A 25,007-nucleotide genomic window follows, 5' to 3' on the forward strand; every position below is an offset into this window, starting at 1 on the left:
ATTTACTCAGCCATGTTACTCAACCACTGAATGGGTCTACTTGGTGAATGCCTTTTGACACGGTCTTCTCCCCCAATGTAATTGTGCCTTCTTGTCTTTTCACTGTGTGCTGTTCTGGAGAGACATGAGTGGTAGTAGGGATATTTTCATTCCTCTTCTCCTTCCCTCTCTGCTTCCTTCCTTCCTTTCTACTCTGTTCATTCAATGAGCATCCAATAGACATATCACCATAAGGTTCCATGCTGACTTAAATGTGAATGAGGTGGGATTTCCCTATGTTATTACATTGCTCCTGGAGTATTAGCCCTAATTTAGTAATGATTTGGGACTTGGAGAGAGAAATGCCTTGGATCTGAGGTGGGAGGCAGCAGGCCTGCCAGAGCAACACACCTTCATATTGTAGTCTAGAGACTTTACTTCTTTGCCTGGCTCCCTCTAAGGAGGGATTTTCTGCCCTACTGTACCCTCCAACACCCAGGCAAACCCCCTCCAGTAGTAGAAATGTCTTGGGTTAGTGTTCAAGATAAAAGTAGAGGAAAAGACTAGACTCTCTTTGAAGGAGGTATGGTTCTCCTGGGCCTCAGTGGGCTATATCTGCTCAGTGGGACAGTGGTTCCACAAATAAAGGCCAGGAAGAGGAAAAAGTGTGAAAAGAATGAAGCCTATCTTCCCAGTTTACCTGCAAGAGCTCCTCTTCATGTGTAGAATCTAGAGAGAGCTTTCCTTTGTGGCATCTCAGATTCTCATGCCCAAATATTTAATGGTTATGCTTATTTATTTCTTCAAAAAGACTTACTGAGATCTCGCTGTGTGCTGGACACTGTGCTGGATGTTCTGATGATCTAACACATAATTCAGAACATTTGGTCTAGCCTAAAATTCCACTCTTCTTCTGCTAAGCCCAGCCAGCCCAGCTAAGCTGGTGTTCTCATCATCCATCACCTTCCACTGGTCTCACACCTTCATCCTGCCTACAAACACTGGCTTGCTCAGTGGGATGCTTTCCTCTCCTGACCTACTCAGATTCCACTAAAAATTCAGAGCCTCCCATGCTGCATAGTTCCTACTGGCCTCCAGATGCCTTCCTTACCTGCCTTCTGCTTTGCAGGATGTCCTGTATGGGTTGCATCAATAGGTGCACAAATCCTCTGGCTTCTGGTTAGATGGGCCAATAGAGAGGGACATATGTGGGGTCAGAGTGTTTCCTCCCTCCTTTCCTCTTGTGAAGTCATGTCACCTGTCACTGTAAGATCCCTACCCTAGTCAGTGGTCTGCTCTCTCCCTTTCAATGTGAGTGGCCTCTCCCTGTCCCCATCTCTTTAACCTGAGACTGGCCACATCTCTACTTCTGTGAATCCTGGGTTCCCACACAGACCCTCCTTTTACTTCCTTGTCACCCTGCCTGCCCTATTGTCATAAATGTTCTGCAAAGAAAACTTTGAGTGTTCCATCCTTTCCAGGACCCTGACACATGTCCTGATATTTATCTCCCAGATGTTATCTGCTCTTCTTGATTTGGAACACCTAGAGGCCTTCTTAGCCTTGGCACATGCCTAACAGTGTTTTCTGCATTCATTTAAAAACATTATTATAATGCTTATATGTTTCTTGTCTCTCCTGCTAGTCTTGAACTCCTCAAAAGAAGACCTGGCTATTTCTTTTTTTCATATCTCTCCTAGAACTTGGTAGAAAGTAAATGCTCAACCAAGTGCCTGTTTGTGGACAGATGAGTCATTACATTAGCAAGGTCAGGATGGCAGGGCATACCCTTAGAGTTAAACTTCAAATTCAGAGAGAGGGTTTTTTTCCAGGGGGCTGTGCCACCTTGGCCAAGTCACTGCTCTTAACTTCCTAACTTGCCATTGCAGAGTTGATCGTACCAGTTACTGCACGTCTCCAGATCTCATTTTCATTCTAAAAACAGTGTAATAGTAGTAGTGATTTTGTGAGGATTCAGTAAGTCTCTTATGAGAATGTGTCTTACTCTATTCATTTGAATTGAATCTGGAGATGTAATTAGGGGCCTAATATGAAATCTTACAAGTTGATTTAAAGATATGAAAAAAATATGTATATATACACATATATAACTACTGTTGCTAACGGATATCATTTGTTGAGTACTATATAAAAGAGTCTTATAGATATTTTCTCATTGAATTTTATGTAATGGGCATTAATAACCCTATTTTACAGAGGAGAAAACTAATCTTGGAGATTAAGAACTTGCAGGAAGTCACAGAATGAGAAAGTAGCAGAGTCCAAATTTACATCCAGGGTTCTGTTCCAAGATCAGAGCTCCTCTTCCTGGCTATGTGACTTGCCTCAGTGGGGCTTAGGGTGCCAGAGATGTCTCCAAGAGTTCACCTGCCACCTTCCACATGTGCGGTGCACCTGATTGTCCCATGCTATCTCTGAGAGGTAGGTTTCTCCTCTGGAGCTTTCTTTCAGAGTCCTCAGGGCTAGAAGGTGTGGACAGCTGAGAGGAAGAGGGAGGAGGATTTCTTCCCTTTGTTATAGCCTCATCCTCTAATTAAACCCCTGGCTTTGTGCTAAGCTGTAGAAGGGAATCCTAATAGAATTCTGGGATGTAGGCAGTCACCAGAAGGTCAGGCCAGTGGCATATATACATGGAAGAAGTGAAATAGCAGGATGTCCAGGGATTTTGAAGAGAGACTCCTCAAAGTAGCTAGCCTGAATTTAAGAATGGCAGGAATTTTATAACAGGGGCTTGATTTTATTAGTAACAGATGGACTCTGACAAAAGGCAAATTCCTTGGTGACAGGTTGAGGCATATAACATTTTGAGTATCACCTTGTACACGGGTCTCAGCCTCTGGTTGGCCTTGTTGGGGTCAGCAGACCCCAAAGCCAGAATAGGACGTAAGACAAATCTTGCTTTAGGCAAGCACTCATTTTTGTTGTGAGGTGGACTAGTATAATACCAGAGGTCTAGAGATTATTCAGACTCTGAACAAATTCATCTGAGTTCAGAATGACACCTGCTTAGATCTCAAGCAAAATTAGGTGCCAGCAGAACCCAATAGCCTAACCTCTGTGGATCTGGAGGGGCAATAGGGGATCAGGGAGAGGAGAGAGTGAAGCTAAAAGTAGAGACCAGGGTCCGGAACTCACGCCAGGGAGATGTAAATCTGAATAGAGCACCTTGGACAGATTTTCACAGCATCCACAAAGAGGGCATGAAGATGGATCTGAGGGACAAGTAGAGTCACTCTCTGCCCTGTGTTTTAATGCCTGTCTAACAGATGCTGATCCACAGAAGCTGAGTGAGGTTATAGCTACTCTGAGGCATGCTCACAGACTGAATACCATTCTCAGATAACAGGAACCAGGATGAAGGAGCAGGCCTATTTGAGATTTTCCAGCTGAGGGAAGGGGAAAGGATGAGGAGGACACACACATACAGTCATCACACAGTGGTCTGTAACACCCAACTGCTAGTCTGGCATGATGCTTAAGCTTGTGACTCTGTCATTAGACCACTCTAATTCACCAGCTGGTTCTGGTTATCTACTATTATCTATCAAGATATTTAGAAATAAACCATTATTGGACTGTGTGGGCTCATCTGGGTGATTCTTGGTTGGGGTCTCTTTCATGGTTGTTGACATACAGTGCCTGGCATTGGAGTCAACTGAAGGCTCAACTGGGCTGCATGTCCCAGATGGAGTCTTTACTCACCTGCCTAGTACCTCAATGGGGATGGCTATAATAGCTGAGGATTGTCTGAGCATCATTCTTTTCTGACATAGCTTCTCCAGGTGGCTAGTTTGGACTTCCTCACAGCATGTCCACCCTCAAGGTAGTTGGATTTCTTACTACTGACTGGCTTCCCCTCAGGAAATATTCTAGGAGGCCTGGACAGACATTATTAGGCTTCTTATGGTCTAGCCACAGATGTCACACAGCACCTCTTCTATAATACTCTTGTTGGTCAAAAGTGAGTCAGACCTAGCCTAGGTGCAAGAGGCTGAGTCCACACAGTGGTGGGCCATTTTGAAGACCAGTTGCCACATATCATATCAGCTGTGTGTATATAGACAAAATGTAGAGCATTCAGAGCCTTGGTTTCTTCAACTATGGAATGGGAAACTATAATGCCTAACTTCCCAGGGTTGCTTACATATTAACACATATATGCCAGAGGATTCCCACAGTGACTAGTACCACTAATGGGTTCAGACATAGTTGACACTTACTGCTTATGCATTATCTTGACTGAGCATTTTATTTTCTCCCTAATATCTTAATATATCTGTGTCTTCTTGTCCCAGCCAGGCTATAAGCTCCTTGAGGTCAAAGATTATCTTACACTTTTCTTTTAAAAATTCTTTCAGTTACCCTTAATAAATACTGAAAGAAATTGAGAAGAAAAAGAGATAAGAGAGCTGGGGACTATGCAAACAAGCTTGGGCATCTTTATAATTTTTTCTAGGCTCAGCATAGCACCCAAGCTCCTGGAGATTTGACCTTTGCCTTTTCTGGAAAAAAAAAAACTAATAAGTAATCCTAGATTGTAAAGGGGGCATTATTAATCTAGTTAATAGATTGCACTGTTTTTATGAGGATTTTAGCCCATTAATTGTTTCCATGCAAATGGAAGCCGTTAATTACAAATTAATCTTATCTTTTTGTTAAGGCAGGGCCATCAGTACCTCCACTTGGCAATACTTGTTGGCACTTGATATGAATCAATGCTTATACTTGAAAGTAATAAAACTGCATTTCTTTAAAGATAGTTAATAAATCAGATCTTCATTAATGCAGATAGGCCAGACCCCCTACTTGTCTAATATAATGAGGTTCTAATTCATTACTGTGATTCATGTGTCTCCCTCCCCCCCCCCCCCCCACCCCGGGGATGGTGGCCAGCAGGGCAGGGCACATAGTAGGCAGTTAATACATCCTGTATTTTCTGGGTTCTCCCATAGTGGGAGGCTGTCCACTCGTCTTTCTCGCATCAAGAAGTGTCATTTAGGCCCTCACCAGTCTTAGTACCGTTTTTCACATTGTCCTACAGAACCTCAAAGTGGAGACATAACCTTCTAGCAAGGGCCAGAGCTGGGAGCTCAGGCTTCCTAAATTAAGAAAATAATGATGGGGGACCTCAGAAGCACTGTTGGGGTTAGGGTGATGGTTTATTTAGCTGGTGTTTGGACTCTTTTTGTGGTGAGGCAACTAAATGGGGACTGTCTGCCCTCTGTGCGCCATCTACCTGAGCATGATGTATGCACAAATGGGCAAGGGGACCCAGATTTTTCCCAGGGACCCTTTAGTGATCCATTTCCTAGTGATATCTCTAAACCATTTCTCAGACTGTTTCTCTTCCCAGGCAGGTTTCCCTTTACAGGCAAGCTGGTTATTTCTCATCATATTTATTGCCAGCCTGGGACTGGGCTTCCACCCACCTCCTTCCGGCTACTGGGATTTTAGGAGACAAGCTTGGTCTTCCTTTGTTTGAGGAACAAGTGCAGGCCAGCAGGGGCAGGAGACTTGCCCATCCCTCCCCATTCCACACACCAGCCTGGCACCTCAGGAAGAGGTCCAGATGCACAACTAAAATATGGGGTGGGGTATGCAAAAGTGGGTGGGAAAAGGGAAGCATCGCTTCTTTTTTAGACCTGGGGAGCCAGCAGTGTGATGAAACGCTTCCCTCCGTGCCGCTGAATTCATTTCTTTAAAGTTCCACTGTGCACAGAACCATTTGTTTCCACATTGTTTTTATTAAACAAGAAAGGCGAGCTTTATTACTGCACAAATGAAAGCAGCCGGCAAAGACAGATACTTCCCAGATTCTTATTAATCTCCAAGAGTTATGGGGCCTCTGAAGTCCCACAGAAATTAACATACTCCACAGAATTCTCTTAGCAAGTCACCCGGTGCTGCTCCTCCCCACTGCGGGCAGTGATCACTGCCCGGCCCTAGCCAGCCAGAAGAAGGCTCTCTGGGCTTACCCAGGGCTCTCACCCTCCCACCCTCTCACATGACCCCCACCATTTCTTGGGCGGCATGTGTACTAACCTCATGCTTCAGTGCACAATCCTGGATTGATTTGTACACCTATTCTGAGCATTGTCTGGAAATGTGGATTTAGGTGTCGTTCAATTCACTTCCATATACAATTAAATATGTATGGATTATTTACTATTGTAGTATGGGAGAGTCTTGACATCTGTGAGATTATATCCTGAGGCCTTTGTGAATCTCAAACGCATGAAAAACACAGTCATGTATAATTCTCTCTCTCTCAAAATGCAATACAGCGACCATTCGTTCATTCCACAGATATTTATTCACTGCCCTCCATTAGTTGGCCAGGGCACTCTTTACCCTCAGATGGGGAGGCTGTGGAGCATGGGAGAGTTTGGATGAAGGAATGGCAGGATCTGTCTTATGATTTTAAGGATAGCAGCCACTGTGTTAAGAATGGCCCTAGGGGGCAAAGTCTAGAAGTAAGCCAACTAGTTGGAGGATGTTGCAACATCCCTGAAAGGGTGATGACGTGGAATTAGGGTAGGTGGGTGGTGGCAAGCAGAAGAATTCAAGACATGTTAAGAAAATACAGTTGACACACACACGAACTGCCGTTGCTCCTTCAGATTCCTCACTGGGGTGTCTGCACATGGGGGAGACCTGCTGTGCATGGGGAAGGGTGGATGCTGGGCAGTTAGCTAGACTCCCTCACAAGGTGCAAAACTAACCTGGCCTTATTGGCCCCTGAATGGAAATCAGTTCCCAGCAAAGTGATGACTTCCTGTTATGTCCTGGGATTTTGGGGTCTCTTGGAAGCTGTCAGAGATGGAGTAGTAGAACCTGTGAATGTGAGGGTCTTCAGTGCATAAGATTTGGATAGCATATATTAATTAATTTCAGCATTTTCAAGTTGGTTTTCCATTAAAGAAGTGAAGTAGCTCAAGTGTCGGTTTATAGGTGAGAAGCAAGGGCTCAGAGAATTTAGGTGAATTTTTTGAAATCACATGATAATTGAGTCCAAGGGTAAAAGCCTGGCTCTCCTGCATCCAAGTGCAGCTTTTCCCATGTTGCAATGTGTGACCTTCTTTCTGTGTACCCAGCCCTGCGCTAGGGTAAGGGTTGGTGAGAAGGAAAAGCAATGCCAAGGGAGATCTGGTTCTTGTCCTAGAGGAGCTAATAGCTTCTTTACAGATGAGAGTCATATATACACGCAAGTCTTAAGGAGGAATGTGTTAAAAAATGGCACCATTTAAAGTTTAAAGCAAAGTTTGACCAGATTCAAGGGCTGTGGTTATGACTGTAGGTACCTCCACCCCCTAAGAAATTCATCCCTATGGAATGTTCCACGATGGGGTGAGGGCTCCAAGGCAAAGCATATATAAGACTAGGTTGTATATCAATATGTTTTCCAGTCAATCAATGTAGTTTAACAGTTTTTATCCTCTCATCTCATGTTCCATCCTTCCCATACAAATGCTTTGGCTCAAGGAAGGCTATTGGTCCTAATATCCTTCTCACAGTAAACTTGTTTCTGCCCATAAATGCCTTTGATTACCCTGGGCCCCAGTCCCCTTTGAGGGGAGGATGGAGGGACATGTCCTCACACCACCTTCCCAGAGAAGCACCAGCTCCACTGTCCTAAAAAAGTCCCTCATTGCTATGGGTGAGTTTGGGGGTAAGAAAAAATCTGGAAAAGCTAAAGTTGGAAATGTGGCAGGAGTGTGAGAGGAAGAATAATGACTTGTTTTTTGAACACCCAGACTTGGGCATTTCTGGATGCTTGAAAGAGGTAAAACCACAAATCAGCTTATATCAAGGAGGAATAACTGTATGGCACTTGTTCTCCTAAGTCAGGATATAAAAGTCAATCCAAAGCATTGTGTGGACTACACAGAGGGGTTTTGAGAGACCCCACTTCTGAAGATTTACTTGGGAGGGTAGGGTGCCAGACAGGTAAGTCAGAAAGGGCGAGTCTGGCTCCTTGCAGATGGAGCCTGGGAATAGAAGTGGGGCTCCTCATCCTGCATGGGTGAGGCTTCCTGGTGCTATTATTTCCTTTGAAATGGTCCCCCTTGCTGGAGAGCACATCAGGCCCTGAGCTCTGTGAAACAGTTGGAATTGGAGTCAGAAAGTTTAGGACCCCTTTGTCCCTGTCCCTGACACTCCAAATGAAGGTTGAGCCAAGGCTAAGCTTCTTATAGTTCTCTGCTTCCCTCTGTCTGGAAGGAAATGAGATGTGCATCCTGTAGGCACTTTTGCCCTGCAGTCTCATTCCTTTGGCCCAAGGCATGACTCTCCATCAATACATATATTATCCAGGATGAACACTTGGAGGCCCCTTTCTCAGGCATTATCACAGGTATGGGAATGAGATTATCAGAGTGTTTCCAGGTGAACATCATGGAGGAGACTGGGGCCTGGTGTGAAGAGAGGTTCCCAGCACAGGGTCCTGTTGGTAAGTGTGAGTCTGGATAGGATATGTGACGTTGTGTGTGTGTGTGTGTGTGTGTGTGTGTGTGTGTGTGTGTGTGTGAGAGAGAGAGAGAGAGAGAGAGAGAGAGAGAGAGAGAGAGAGAAACATGGTGTCTGAAGCAGCATCTGGGATTCCTATGGACTCCCAAACTAAGCAAGATTCTAGAGATCACTCAAAGAGGGAGATCTCAGAGACCAGATTCTCTCTTCCCACATTAAGCGCTTCCCCAGGCCTTCTGAATCTTGGGGCATGATCATTCTGTAGGCTAGTTGACTGGCCAGGAAGACTGTCTGGCAGTGACATTTACATATGCTGCCTGACATTTTCCTTCTCAGTGATTCAGTTCTTTTTCTATTCCTTTTGCTTATTGTTGTAGTCCCTCATGTGCATTTAGATCCATGAATACAGGCAACCTAGCTAGCCATGGTGGCATTCTTTCCCTCTCAGCACTGGTTGTTTCCCCAAGGCCCCCTTTTCTCTTTCCCTTTTCCTGTCCTCACACTAGGACATCATGTCTCTGGTGCAGCATGATTCGGCAGATGGGTCTCCTGAGAAGGACTCCCCTCTGCCTCAGATACACTCTATTCCCCAGTGGTGAGAGAATGTGCAAATGGGGTTCCAGCTCTGGAGCAGGAAGGAGAGAGTACTCAGGGAAGGTCAGAGTGACTAGGACTCATGCTTCTAAGAAAGACTGGAGGGAAGTGTAGGCTCAGCTGGCACTCAGGAGCAGCATTCTTAGGTGCCTGACCTACCTGTATAACTTCTCCATGCACAGGACTGCTGAGAGGGAGACAGCGATGGAGATGGAGGTAGAAGCCATAGCTAGAGAGGGGGTAGTAGAGGAGAGCAAAAGGGAGGAGGGGAGAGGGAGGGGAGGAGGGGGACAGTAGAGGAGGAGAAGGAGAAGGGGCTAGGGAGGAAGAGGAAGAAGAGGAAGCCGAGGCAAAGGAAGAAGAGAGGGAAGAAAGCATCTGGAAAATGCACTGAACTTAGAACTTCTGGCTTAAAATCCAAATTCCATATTTACTAATTTAAAAGAACTAAACAAATTGCTTCTCTCTCTCTGAGCTTGAATATCTTTCCTATGGCATGAAGAATCATATCATATCCTACTAATCCAACAGATCAGTTGTGAAAATCAAATGAGAGGATGTAAGTGGCATAGTGTGAAAGTCTGCTAATGTAAATAAATGTCTCTGTGTGTGTGTGTGTGCCCCCTGCCCCCTGACCTGCATGTCGTAATTGTAGCACCATCCTCTGCAGGTGCTACATTGACGTCTCCTGCACCTTCGCCCTTGCCAATTCCCACATCTGGGATAGTCTTGCCATTTCTAACCATTGCTATATGAATTAATCAGAACCATTTCTCAAGCATCTGCTAACTCCTCTGACCTTTGGGAGGTATTCCTTCATTGTCCAGCTACCACTGATACCTCCTTTCTCTGGACTGTGAGCCAGACAATAGGGGAGAACTTCTCAGGAAGGATTGCTCCTCAGCCCTGCCCTGTCTGATCATCAACTGGAATTAATACAGTTTTAAATGTGAGCACAGGTGGGATGCTATTATTGAAACATTTGGGAACTATGGTATTTTTACACAATGCCCCATGGTGTCCTAGGTAGGTGAGCATGTTTGGAGAGGGCAAAGACAGAGAGGTTTCTTGTCGGGCCAAGCTAAAGAGGGCTGTGGGTTTCTAATAGTGGATGGCAGACAAAAATGGGGGGTAGTGCTTCCCACTTCCATCCTGGCCTGGCCTCTGATGGAGAGCGGGACCTGCCGGGCAGCTTGTTGCCTTTGCTCTAGAAACAAACATTGGCAGATTGGAAGCCCAAGCCTGTCGTAGCAAGTCAGGCTATTTTGAGAGGTGTTTCTTGACTGTTTAAGAAACAGTGGCTGAGAAAACAGAAGGGAACACCTTTCAACCCCTATTTTCTGCATTTCAAGGACCGTAGGCCATGGTGGGATGCCTTAGTTCTTGGGACAGCAAAGTGGTGGTCGTGATGTATGGTGACATCATTTTGTATTGGCTTTGCTTCAGCATTTGCCTTTCTGCACTCAGGTGAGGAAGAAGTCAGACAGGAAGAGGGGGCTGAGTGCTGGGCACATGTCAGGAGCCCATCTACTCAAGACTAGTGGCTACACCCTCTCAAATGGTGGCCTCAAACACACCCTAGAACTTTCTCTAGTTAGTCTCTCTTTCTCCATATTTTGTATTCCCAAGCAGATTATAACAACCTTAAGGGTGGTGCCTATGAAATACTCTCTTGAAGCCTGGAGCCCCAGCATATGTGAGGTCTCCTCTGGCTGCCCATTGAATTGACACACACATACTAAGAACCATAATAGAAACAGGGAATTCAAGTACCTGCCAGGCAGTATTCTAAGTATTTTATACACATCATTCCATTCAATTCCCATAGAGCCCTGTGTGGTAAATACCATGATTAGTCCCATTTTACAAATGAGGACAGGAAGGCAAAGGGAGGTTGAATAACTTGATTAGGGGCATATAGCTAAAGAATGATAAGGCCAGGTTTGAGCCCAGGCAATCCGGCTCTAACATTCATGCTGTTAACCACTGACCTCGGCTTTCATGCTGTGGTGTGTAGGCGTGTGTGTGTGTGTGTGTGTGTGTGTGTGTGCATGGACATACATATGGTATAGCAGGAAGTTAGGAATGACAAGAATGACAATCCTGGTGGGCCTTGAGGAAAAATCTCTTTTTCAAAGTGTGTATCCCTCTAACAACTTAGCCAATTCCCCCAAATAGGAATATTCCTAAAATAGACCATTTCTTCATATGCTATGTTTGCATCAACCTTGTCACAGTCTTATTTTTAGAACTTTAAGTAATCTTTATTTTCTATGTGTTGTCTATGTTTTGAATTCCCTCAGAAAGTTCTTTCTGAGACTGCTCCTCTTTTTGGCCCACTGGAAGTACTTGGGCAAGCAGACTGTGATGCTAAGGGCAGTAGGAAGAGAGCCTGAATAACATGGCTACTGTCAAGCCACTGTTAGTTTCTTTTCCATGAGATGTAATTATGTGTACACAGAACTGTGAGAAATGTGGGAGCAGACCCTATTCTCCTTATATCTCCCATGCCTCCCTGCATAGGGGCTGTTATATGGTTGATGTTTAATTCCCACTGTTTACTAATTATAACCCCACAATAAGAAGCAATATCCTCTGCTTGGAGCCATCTCCAAGTTTGGTTTGGTTCGTGGGCAAGTCTTAGGTTTGCTCAGGAACCAGCCTTAGTGGACTCCAAAGTGAACTTCTCCGCTTAAGCTTTCTGTGGACTTTCCTTCGTTGAGGATGATGCTATTTCCAGAAAACAAATGTTCTTTTGGTCTATTGCATTTGTTATCAGACATTCTATCACTTGCAACACCAAGACAAGACATGTTTTCTCAGCTGGAGGGATGTTGTCTTAGGGGAGAAGTTCCATATAGTAGAAGTTCAGAAAACCCAGGGATTTGATTTAGAAGCAATTCACCAGGTCAGAGACACTGTTAAATCAGAAATGTGGCAAGGGGAGAGGAGAGAAATCTGGAACTGTTAGTTATTTTGTCTACAAATCAAGGCATGGTAAACTTTCTCACTATTAACTTCCATTGAAATAATGACCATAAACAATGTGGGATGCTAAAAACTAATTAAACAGCTACCCTAAATCAACAAAAAAGGGTAAATTGAATTTTAAGATACATTTGCTCCTGTGAAATGTATGTGGGGCAATGTGAGGGGAAATGTGCTTCTCCTTGTTTGGGGCCTGTCCCAATGCTGACAATTTTATGTCAGGCTTGGCTGATTGTGAGTAGGTCAGCTGGTTTCCATTATCTCAGCTGGCTTTAGATTTGACTGAGTACCCCCCCCCCCCCCCGAGTGTCCCATCATCATCATCCCTTCCTAAAAGCCATTTGTCCAACTAAAAAGTTCTTTTTTTTTTTTCTGCTTAAATTCTACTCATCCTTACAATGCTCTCTGTTCTCGTGTTCAGTTTACTCAGTGATCCTTCAACATTAAGGAACAGATGCTTCAATGACTGTACCACTTACTGGCCACTTGTTACATCCAGCTTCATGAAAGCTATTCATCCTGTTCTTAACACTCTTATCAGGTTCACGGTCCCCTCTGTACCCCATGCTAATCAGGAAGGGCTAGGCTATGCAGAAACAAGATTCCCAAATGCCAATGGCTCACTACTACAGAGTTTCATGTTCTTGTTCAAGGATCCAAGCTAAGTGGGTCTCCTCCATCCAGTAATTGTGCCCCAGAGCACAGGCCTCTTTGGTCACTGTCACAGGGATAGATAGTGTTTTCCACTGATTCATCCTGGATATGAAACATATCATTCCTGCCCACATTTTCTTGGCTAATTAGTCAACAACCATACATCTTGCAAGGCAATTGGAAAGCACAGTTTTCCATGTGTCTGGAAGGGGAGGAGAACTGGATACTGGGGGACACTCTGATGTTGACCACATCCCCAACTACACAATAACTTTTTTGAGAGAAGATTGGGTATCTTAAATGTCTTAACATCTCCTGTGATGTTTTAGGTAAAATAGGCATTCAATAAATGTTTGTTGAATAAGTAAAATCAGTTATCCTTTATGAAGCATTAATTTGTGACAAAATTTATGCTAGGCACAAGCAGAATGGCGTAAAGACTTGTAATTAAGGTCTGGCACATGGTAGATCATTCATTCGTTCATTCATCCAGGTACAAATACCTGTTTCATGCCTAATCTGTTCCAAGCATTGCTATAAGTGTTTGATCATCATCCTTACAGAACATACATTCTAGAGAAGGAAACAGATAACAAACAATGATAAAACAAATAAGGAAACTAAATGGTATGATAGAATGTCTTGCGCTGTGGGAATAAAAGAAAAGCAGAGATCAGTAAGGGATATAGAGATGGTGGGGGTTGGGAGGAAAGCAATTTTCAGTGGGGCAGTCAGGGCAGGCTTCATTGAAATGATGTTGGAAATAGGTGAGGTGGTAAACCAGGGCAAGTATTTGGAGAAAAAGCATTCAGAAAGAAGGACTGTCCTTTGCTAATGCCTTAAAGGTGTGGCATCTTTCAAGAATAGCAAGGAATGAGACTGTGCTTCAGGGAAGATGAGTTTAGAAAGGAGTTGGGGACCACCCTGAAAGGGCTTGTAGGCCATTGTAAGACTTTTTTTTTGCCCTGAGTGAAATGGGAAGTGCCATTGAAGAGCTCTGGTGCTTAATAATACATAATTATATGTGTGTTACATATACATATATTTGAATCCAAAGAGGAAAATTTAGTTTGTTGTCTCATTGCATACAAAGATACATTTCTTGGCTCTTTATATAATGCCTTATATTTGTCTTTTCAGAGAATTTTTTCGTGGACTGTATTGTATAACAACAATTACAATAATAGAAGAGGCTTGTACTACTATCATCTCCCCTCCCATATGTCCCCTTTATGGGGAACACTGCTGGAGCAGGGTCTAGATGGAAATTATGGCTAGAGTCCTGTGGCTCAGCTACCCAAGGGATGGGGCTTTTGGGGACTGACTTCTCTCTTATCATCCTTGCAAGCACTCACAGTGCAAGGTCTTGGAGAAGGAAACTTAATCAATAGAGTCAAATGGGTGGTGAGATGAGTTCCACATAATTCCCACTCTCATCGAATGTAAGCATCTCTTAATAAAACTCACAGTTGTTGTGGGGAAGGGATATGGGACTTCAGTCTCTCCAGCCCGCTGAGCTACCACCTGCTCCCGGCAGGGGCTGCACCGTTAATCCCTTGAGCATCATTGCTTCTTTCCCAGCCCGCTTTCCCTTCCAGGAAGAAAACAACCATGGGTTTGTAAGCTGTAGCTGTCTCTCAGTGCCATCAGAGCCTCTCTGGCCACTGCCTGTGTCATGCCATCAGGGACCCCAGAGTGATGACCACTGCCCCCAGCATTGTTAGGGGGCTTTTTAAACTAATACCACACTTGTTCATTTTCATTGCCTCAGGCCTGCTGACAGTAGGGCTAATTCCCTTACCCAGGCCAGGTTTCAGTTTTTTAAATGTATTTCTTTTATTGTCATGTGATGGTGATTTTTGGATACAAGACCAAGATTGATTAAGAGGGTTTTCATGATCATCCCTTAATTTGCTATTGGACATAGGGTCATAAAATCCCCACATCTCACCATTTCTGCTCCTACTCTACCCAGGTGGGTTCTACTTGATCTTTCTAGCATGTCCCCAACAATTATTAAGCAAACACTTAGTCAACAATAATTAACCTCCTCCCAGTTAGGTATCCAGCCTTTTCTGAAGATACTCTTTTGTCTGTGGATATTGTTGCGTACATTCCTTCACTTGGTCTTTCTCTTTGCTAATTGTGCATATTTCACAACATTGGCTACCCTTACCCCATCCATTTCTGCCTTTACTGTCCTGCTTGCTGCCCTAGGATGTTGACCCCTGCAAACTACTTCCCCCAGGCTCCCTTGTGGTCCTGTGACTGTCTTCTGTTTGAATCATCAATGGGAGCCACTGGCAGGATGCTGGGGTGGTAGGGAGAGTGAGTTCAGGGTGATTTTACTCTGTTCTCCTCTCACTTTGGACAACAGCTCCAGCTGTAGCTGTTTCTCCACACTACTTACCAGGTGGGCTGTTCTCCAGGACTGTAGCTCCTACTTGGTTCTGATAACATCATTTCCTCCATGCCCTGGCCCCTAAGGCGCTTGAGGTTCTAATCTTTGGGTGTCTTGACATCTTTCATTGGCTTCCTTAAATCCGTCCCTAGTCCCATCACTAAATTATTTTCAAAACCCCAATGTGGGTTCAAAACCCCATTTCCTGCTGGGCCCTCACTGATACACCAATGAACAATTCTCTGAAGGCGGGGACAGGATTTGGCTGTCAGTACTGGGGCTGCCCATTGTCGCACTTCCCAGGGTTTCTATCCTCACTCCTTATTGCCCGACAGTTTGCTTAGATGACTTCAAGCACAGTCACCCTCAGAGTTGAGGGTAAAGGTCATCTACCAACTGAAGGCACTGCTGTGGCCCTCAGGCAGTGGTAGTTGGGAGTTGAAATGAGAAGGTGTGTTCAACGCCTCATGGGAGTCCACAGACCATCTGGGGATATAAGAAAACAAATACCATCAAAACAGTATCAGTGCTGATCATGAAAATAACATGGCAGTTATTATTTGATAACTGCTCATTTGATAAATGCTCATTATTGAGCATTTAATATGTAACAGGCTTTGGGGCATGAGAGATTTAATTAAGGAGGCAAGATTTGAGCTGTTCATTGAAGGAAGGAAATTAAGATACATAGAGGAAGAGAAGAAGAGAAATGAGGACACAAATGACAGTGCTATACCCAGCAGTAATGACTCCCTAACTTAAGGAATTCAGAAAGAGGCTGCCCATGCTATGTGATTCTCCCTTTGACCCTGGGCTCCAGTGGGCTGGACTGCCCTGGGCTAGGATCCAGAGCATAGCTGTGGAGTTTAGCTTTCCTAGGGCACAGCTGCCTGAACTTAAAGCTCTTCACAACTCTTCATTAGCTCATGCTTGGATTTCCTGTTTAGAATGAGGCCATGAGCTTCTGCTTTGCCTCGCTTCTTGTTTTGTGTTGGTCTAATGGGGACATGTATTCTTGTCAAGACCTTATTATTCATCTATCTAGCCACCCATTTCTCTATTCATCTATCTTAACCCACTTAGATCAATGCACTGGCCTACTTCACTGTGATCTGCACTAACCAAATAGCCACACAAAACCATCCTACAAATCCTTTAGCTGTGAGCCTGGTTGTATACCTATACTCAAGCTGGTGGGCACAGCTGAAGAAAATGCCATCACAACCATGCCAGTGGTGAGACCCCAACCTCACTAGGTTCTCATCATTCCCTAGCAACCACTTTGTATGTCCATGATATCCTCCAATTCCTAAAGATTGTCATTGTAGACCCTTCTCATTATTCTTTAGACTAATCTGCTGCCTACTACCACCTCTGACTCACTCACCTCACCATGCCCCTCAGATATCCTCACTGCCTTCTCTATCCCTCTTGACTAGTTTCTTCCATGCCCTACTGTGTCTGTGTGCTCTTTGTGTGAATAGTTTGCCTCTCTTCCTTTACATTGCCTATACTCTGAGGATTGTTCTCTCTTATTGCTTCCCTGTTGCCTATGCCTCTGTGGTCTCTCCATACCAATTCATGGAAATACATGTGAATTCTCCAGTGGCCTCCAGATGGTCAGAACTAAAGGACTCTTTTGGTTCTTATCTTGCTTTCTGCAGCATTGTCATCAAAGTCATTCTTCCTGTGAGATCTCAGTAAATATCTTTCCTCTTCTCATCTCCAGGCTCCCCCTTTCTGTGCTGTCTCCTCTGCTTTCTCTAACCACTGTTTACATCTCTTTCAGTCCCTGTTCTTACTTTTCTCCTTTCCTATCTCAAATATTAAACTCAGACTCTTCTTTCTCAGACATGGAGTAAGCCAGTGCAGTGGGCAGAAGCATGGACTCTAGACAGTTGCTGTGGATTTGAATCTTGAACCCACTGTTTCCTAAATGGGCAATTTGTCATACTTTGCTATGTCTCCACATTGGAACAGAGCCTAGCCCATAGTCAATGCTTGGTAAACATCCACTATTATCCATCCAGTCGTTCAAAATACAAACCTAGATGTCTAATCCTCCTCATCTCCTCATCTAATCCAGCAGCAAGGATCTTGACCTTCTGGTTGCTTGTTAGAGCTGCCTATTTTGTTTTTTTCCAAGCTGCCCCGGTCAGAGACTCATATGGGGTGTGATTCTTAACTGTTCTATTCTATTTGTTTCCAGCTTTACCTGCCTTGATCCAATTTTACATTGCAGCCAAAATATTTTTTGTAACTAACAATTATGACCTTATCTGTACTTAAAATCCTACTAGGGTTACTACTGTCTTCAGGACAGAGTCCAAATGCCTTGGCATGTCATGAAGGGCCCTTACAGATATGCCTCCTCCTTTCCAGTCATTCTTCTTACGTCCTGCAAGTTTCCCAATATCCATTCCATGATCTAGTCATCTAATTTCTTAAAGATGCTCACTAGACATGGGTCCAGAGCTTCTGGATGAGACTTAGTGGCATCGAATATTCTCAGAATCTGCATATTTGACAAGTGCCTACCACCCTATATTTGTCTGATACACTTAAAAAAACTGGAAATCTTTGCTTTGGAAAATAAAACAAAACAGTGCCCAGTCCTTGCTTTTAATAAGAGGTCAAAATGAAATTAATCAATGGGTAGGTGATGTAATTGTGGCTATAAATGCCATAGGAAGGAGGTTACACAAAGGTGCTTGTCTTTCTGTGTCTTTGCGTACTTTTTGCCCACTATTTCTTCAGTGCATCATTCACCGTACCTATTTCTTCCTAGCTTATGGAGTGGAGTGTGACTCTACATACGTTCTTGTGAAATGTGGGAAGATGGACTTACCTCATTCATTCTCCATGGACACTAAGCACTTTCCTCTTCACCATGTCTGAAGCAAGACTTGTATCCTCACAAAGCAAACACGTTTTAAATAAAACATGTTTTATTTAAATCTTGGGTTTCTTTTGCATGAATCTCAGCTGGATCAGGCTGTGAGCTTTGTGGAAGAAGGAGACACAGGAACTCCTTCTGAAGTCTGAGGGGAAAATGAGGTGAGATAATGATTAGTGTTGGGACCAGAGTTCCTGGGATCTAACTTAAGAAAATCAATGTATTCTCTTGGGCAAGTTATAGATCCTTTGGGTATCACATTTGGCACCTTTAAGATGGATTGGGAAAAATGATTATCAAATTAGTAGCATTAGTGTACTTTCTTACTTTCTTCATAGGATCAATATAAGAATCCAGTAGGATATGAGCTGTGACAACACTTTTAAATCTTAAAACACCATGATGCAAAAATGGATTACTGAGGCTTGGAAATATCATCTGACCCTCTGACTGTTAGATTTTATAATTGGTATTTTTTCTTCCAAATGTAAGGTGGATCTTGAATGTGCGTGGGTAGGGTGGGGTTAATATCTTAGGAGGGTTTATAAGAAGGTCTATCTTTTGAAATGAATGTTGAGAGCAGGAGGAGCCTATTCCACCAACCATCTCCTCCCTTCATGAATGATCCACTATGTGTCCTTGCCAGCTTTTTTCTCTGAGCGAAAACTGAGCTTCTGCAAAACTAATAATTAATTTCCTTTGAACACCACATTTAACATACTTGCTGAAAAATCTCCAGCAGAGATCTTTACCTCCTTTGTCCCCATGTACCTCTCAAACTTTGGTTCCCACTGGTTCCTAAAACCCATCTCCAATACAGCCCAACTGGTCCGATCGCCTCGTACCCTGGTGCATTGCCTGTTGTAGCACAGAACAACATATGGTAGGAAATGTTCAGTACACATTTCTTTGGAGGTGAAGTGTATCACTTTGCCCTGCTCAAAGAATTCTTTTTGAGTAAATTCTTAGTACCACTTTCGAATGTTAAGCCCAAAGTGGTTAGTTGGATACTATTTGGGATGCAAGCAGAGCTTTGTTCTCAGTCGCTAAAATTCATACAAAGTCAGCTTTTACTGCATATTTTGATAATCCTCAGTTCTCTGTCTCCTCTTCTTCCTCCTCCTTTCTAGCCTCACATACCAAGCAGGGCCAGGTTTTATTCCAGCAAACTTGGGTAACAATAGATATGATTGTCAGCCTCCCTGGGGCTGGCCAGGTTTTTATGAAATTAGACATATTTGTCTTGATGTTTAGGAGCGAGCATGAAATTCAAATCTGTGTGTTGGCATTCTGCGGGCTGGGCCTTTAATATTCAATGACATAACTTCATTGCAGTTTTGACAACACTATATAGAAGTTGTGCTTACCATTGAAAATTAAAGCCACTGAAAGCGTTGACAACAGCAAAATTGTGAATGCTTCCCGGCTCCTGAAGTGATTGCTATTCCAGTTTGTCTAGAAGTGCTTATTGTGTTTGTAATGCCGTCAGTTCCACTTACAGACGACTTGAAGTCGATGCCATACAGGTAAGTACCAAAGAAATCTCCGTCTTCTTTCCTCTCTTCATTCCTCCATTGCCTCCCACACAATTTTTCTGCTGAGGGTCTATTTGCATTTGGTTATAGAGCTCCTGAATCCCTCAACTTCTGAGCCAGTTGATTGCATTTCCCTTTCAAGTTCCCAGGTTAACCAGACTTTCATTTTTTCCTTTTGTTCATCTCCCTTTTCTTCTTTTTCTTTTTCTCCCACGTGAGTATCAAAGAAGTTGAGTTTTAGGGACTTACTGAACAAATCCCCTGAGCCTGTGAATCACCTCCTCTTCTGTGTAAAGCAAATCTTGGGCAGGGGGGGTGAGGAGGCTTTGGTGTCTGAGGAAGGAATACAAGAAACTATCCTTTGAAACCAGTGTTAAGAGTATGGAGAGACTACTCTATTAACTGTGACTACAGTTCTTATAATGTTGAAACATGGTAAAAAGAAAAAAAATAATGGTTGGCTTGGCTATTGGTGGTGGTGGTGGGTATTAAAGCTAATGAACTAGCAGAGAATTCAGATAGCTTTGGTCTTAGGTTGGTTGCTGTTTTGGTCTTTGAAGGAGATTTCCTTCCTTTCCCACGGTTGATGTGGGATGATTTTATCAGGAAAAAAATAAGTCTTTCCTCCTTAAGCAAGCTGAGAGCCTTGGAATGTAAAACTAGGAGTCTGGATAGCACTGTCTGTGGCGCTGAAAGCACTGATCCTGGAGGGGCTCTTGTGGGTGGAGGGGGAATACCTGCAGGAAGGGTCCAGCGTGAGAAAGAAGCTGTGTGGGTACCTGCATGGGCAGATCTGGGGAGTCAGCATGGAGGCAACCCCTAGGCTCCAATATGCTTTCCTCAGTACACTCCTAATTATAATTAATCCACTTTCCCATGCTTCCAGACCCTATTGGACAAAGGGAGGTTTACAACTGTGGACCACAAGAATTCCTTTCTGTTTCCAACCAGCCCCATTGGAGTTTGGAAAATATAAACCCTATTGTGAGGGCAGGGCTGCTGTGGGGTAATTTGAATGGTGAGGCACCAGGGCCTAGACATCTGAACTCCGCCATGGACACTTTATAATTCCTGAGAGCTGGTACAGTCTTTCCTGGTCCCTGACTTTCCCAGAGGACCATGTCACTAAGGGGAGGTAACTTGTCCTCAGATACCTTCACAGGAGGCCCTTATTAGAGATACCATGTTTGTGACTCTTTCAGCAGCCTTGACATTGAAGTCTTGACAAGTTGTTGTCCTCAAAAGGAGTCAGTCAAATTGTAGAACATGGCTGGATTTTATAAATTTTTATGTATTAAACAAGAGGGTTTTATTAGTTTGTTTAGCTTTTTGTTAACTTTCTTAGTTAACCTACATTTCCCCAGTGGCCCACTCTGATTTTGGTCTCATTTGCCATATGTGCTACCCTTCTGTGACTGTCCAAGCGACAAGTGTTATGATCTCTTGAGTGGATTGGAGGCTTGGGGTGAGCCCTGGTGACCATTCCCGAATTTTCACTATCAAATTCTTTCTTTGGTCCCTGATTTCTCTTAGTTTCAAAAAAGTTGAACTTTTGTCCAGAGCTGCAAAACATGGTATTGTTCCATGGCATTTTGAATGTGAATGATCTAGATATCATCAAAATTCAACTTTATTTTTGCTTTCTGATTTGTTTTAAGCTTTTTAAGTGGAAGTAATTTTCCCTGTGCTCAATGAGAACTGTGGCACATCTTATGGCTTTTCTGCTTTTGAAAAGATAACTAGATAGACCTATGACCAGGTCATAAATATAGGCTAGAGCCAATGAATAGTACATCTAGTCTCATGTTATGGTTAGAACTCTGAACTGGATTTAGCATTACATATTCTTCCCCATTTTGTCTTAGATTGCTTAAGGCTAGAAACCTGGTATGGAAACACGATATGGTTCTTTGGCTCTCTCTCTTTGCCTGACTCCTTGCTATTCTTTTTTCCCACTTGGTCACTAGCTGCTATATTGGATCTCACAAATTTGGAGGCATAGGAGGGAGGAGAGGTGAGTGGAAGAGATAGTGGCTCTCCACTGCCTGGCTGGATTTATCATGGTCTCCAGTATTGGCCAATGTATAGAACTGATACTTTCTCTTGAGGGCACTTACTTGGGATCTTTAGAGGTTCCCTGCTGGGTTCCTCTATCCTGAGGTTCCTATGATCTGTATGTGACTCCCCATCTAGTCCAGTTGGACATTTGTGACATCTTTCTTTGCTACGGGCATGCAGTGATACCTGTCAAGCTTCTTTCTATTCAAGACCCTCCTTCCTCCAGGCAACTCTACTGACCAAGAAGACTCAGAGTAGCTTCTCTCTACCTGGCCCATATCTGGGGGCATCTCTTATTTAATTCTAGGAGTGAAGTCTAGGCTAGTGAAGCAGCCCTCACCATTGGAATACTTGGTTAGAAACTCTGTCCTTTCCCAGGAGATTTGTGGGTGGGGACCAGACTTCTGATTCTAGTCACTTTAGCTTTCTCAGATGCAAGTCAAGTGGAAGTCCTCTGTGTCAGAATTCTAAGTGTAGAAACACATTTCAGATTCCTACAAGAGGCCCTGTTGGAGAATCCCTCATTAGGCCTGGGGAGAGAAGATGACATTTTTCTATTCTCTCTAATTTCTTGACTGAGCCGAGGACTCTGAAAGTTGTGAAACCATGTTCCACTTCTTTCCTTTATAAATTCTGCAAAAGGGGTCATGCTGAAAAATGAAGCAGAAAGGACCCATTCTGTCTTGTTGTACATGCTTCCCTCTCACAAGGGCCTTAAATTCTAGATAAAGAGCCAAAATAAAATGAGGAAAAAGTTAAAAAGCAATGAAGGAGATGTTACAAGTCAAGGAGCCCCAAGTCCCAATTGTACTGTATGGACAATTAACACTATGGTCTGGTTAGGGTTGGGAAGATGGTAGAAAGGGGGATGCAGGGTGGACTCATAAATGTGTGTATTCAAAGCAGTCAGTTTTAGCCTTGTTGCAATCTTCCTCCTTTTCTACTTATAATTCAAGATTCAAACACTCTGAGATGATGAGCCAAGCTTTAAGGATTCATCTGGCTGGGAATGACTGGCTGAGAAAATGCATCGAGGTCCAGGAAGCTCCTGTAGGGAGGCACTGTGCTTGATTTAACATATTACTTGTATTAAGCACCATATGCATGTAAGCCTTGCCCTGTTAACCTACATGTGTTTCTGGCCAATTCCGGAGGCCTCCTGAGATACTTGGTACATTTAGAAGCAATAAGCTTGGATCAACAACATTCACTTTGCAGAAGCTTTTAGACAATTATTCATTCAATGTATAAATATATTCAATATATAAATATATATACCATACACCAGGCATTGTGAAAGAAAGTACAGTCTCTCAGGTAGCTTAAGAGATGAGAGGCACATATTCGATTACTTTTCAGAGGAGAGGTGCCTTCTTGCTACTGTAGTCTAGGAAAACTTCACCAGAAAATGGGAATCAGTAATGTTTCACCTTAGATTTCATCAGCTCACCAAGCCCTGGGTTCCTAGCTCTGCTCAGTCATGGTTTCTGGGCTCCTCAAATGCATAAGTACTAACTTTATTCAGTGTTGGCAAAGACTTTGACAGGGACACTGAGTCACCATCCCCTATACCTGAGGGATCCAGCACTTCCAGAATTTTGTGCTGTGCTTCATGAGAACTGAATGCATTTCCTGGAACAGAGTCGGTCTTCCCTAAGTAGTTGTGAACTTACTGAATGAGAACATGAGAGGGAGGGAACCTCTGGGGTCAAACTGGTACAAAGTACCTCTGGCTTTGACCCTAACCTGAATGGGGCCTCAGAGGCTGTGTTGGAAAAGACAAAGTCAAGCCTCTGGGGATAGTCCCAATGGGACAAAGTTGCTCCTGAAGAACTTCTGTCCTCTAGGCATTTTTTCTCCACCTTCCTTTTTTTTTTTTTTTTTGAGAGAGATAGAGAGAGAGATCAAGAATGAACATGGTGGGGAGAAGGGCGGAGAGAGAGAGGGAAAGAAAGAGAATTTTAAGTAGGTTCCACACCCAGTGCAGGGTCCATCATGGCATGGGGCTAGATCTCATGACCCCGAGCATGGGGCTAGATCTCATGACCCCGAGCTGAAATCAAGAGTCAGGCACTTAACTGGCTGAGCCATCCAGGCACCCCCCACGTTTTTATTCTTTTTTGCAGGTATTGGTTTGTTGTGTCTCTGAGGGGATTTGTAACACAGCCTTTCTGCCTCTGGAGGAAAATGACTGTGATTGTTTCAAAACTTCCACCCGGCGGCCACTAGGGGCGCTTCTGATTGAGGTGGCTTTGTGGATAGAGTGACAGAGAGCTCCAGGCTTCCTAGAGCTTCAGTTCTTGGTTGCCAGAAGCTCCATACTATGTGTATACCAACTTTCTTTACTTGGTACTGGGGGTCATTTACTCCATTTCTGCTTCTGCTGGGAAAGCTTCCCACCAACTTTTTTTTCTGGCATGGCTTACCCTTCCTGAGGGAATGTTCTGGGGTGAACTAAGAAGTTCTTCATCGGCATTCATGTCTTCCCCCTCACCCTAACCTTCCTCTTGAGGGCACTTGTATTCTCCCTCCCCTTAGAATCAGCCCTTGAAATTCCTGGGTAAGTGGAAGATACTTCCCACAGAGCATCTGCCCTCACTCTTGTTTGCATAGGGAATGAATTGTTACCATCAAAGGTTGGGGGCCCCATGTGAGCAGTTGGGGCCCCCTCAGGTCCCCACAGTCACATCATCAGGTGACTTCCCATGCACTCACACTGGAGAGCAGGAGAGATAGAACCTCCACACCAGGCTGACTTGGCTCCTTTCCTCCCTCCACCAGTCTGGAGGTTTCTGAGGTTGCAGACTGAATCTACTGTTTAATTTCTAACCTCCCATGGCTCTCAATTTAGGGCTCGCCTATGGGGTCCAACCACTCAATTAGGGCAGGCATTAAAGGCCGTGGCTGTTTTTACAGCATGCAGAGGGGGGTGGGTGGCAGCATGTCCCCAATCCAGGAGACTCTCCTTGTCCATGACAGCGTCCTTCACGGTTTCTTTATTGGATAGCAACTTGGTTATGGGGTAAAGTCATGGCAAAAGTTAGGTAACATAACTAAAAGCAACATTGGGACATGGACTAAGGCTTGAAAAAACTGGGGCAGTGACAGGAGAAGGGCCCAGGATGGAGGAAAGGGAAGCTAATAGTGGAATTGAAAACAACAAAGAAAGTCTTCCCTCGTTTCGATGTTTTTGCCAAAGGTGACCCCCGCAGTCCATTGCTGTCCCCTCTGCAGGGTTTTAAACCACCTGCTCTCATTTTCTAAAAATATGAGTAGCTACACTTTATGGAGCACCTACCTCTTGAGGCAGGATATTTTTTATTCTTCTTTTAGAAATGAATGGAGAATCAGCGAAGTTAATAATCTTCCCAAGGTGGCACAGCCAGTGGGCAGTGGAGCTGGCATTAAATACAGT

This window comes from Vulpes lagopus, chromosome 1 (genome assembly GCF_018345385.1).
Source record: "Vulpes lagopus strain Blue_001 chromosome 1, ASM1834538v1, whole genome shotgun sequence".
In the NCBI taxonomy this organism is placed as follows: domain Eukaryota; kingdom Metazoa; phylum Chordata; class Mammalia; order Carnivora; family Canidae; genus Vulpes; species Vulpes lagopus.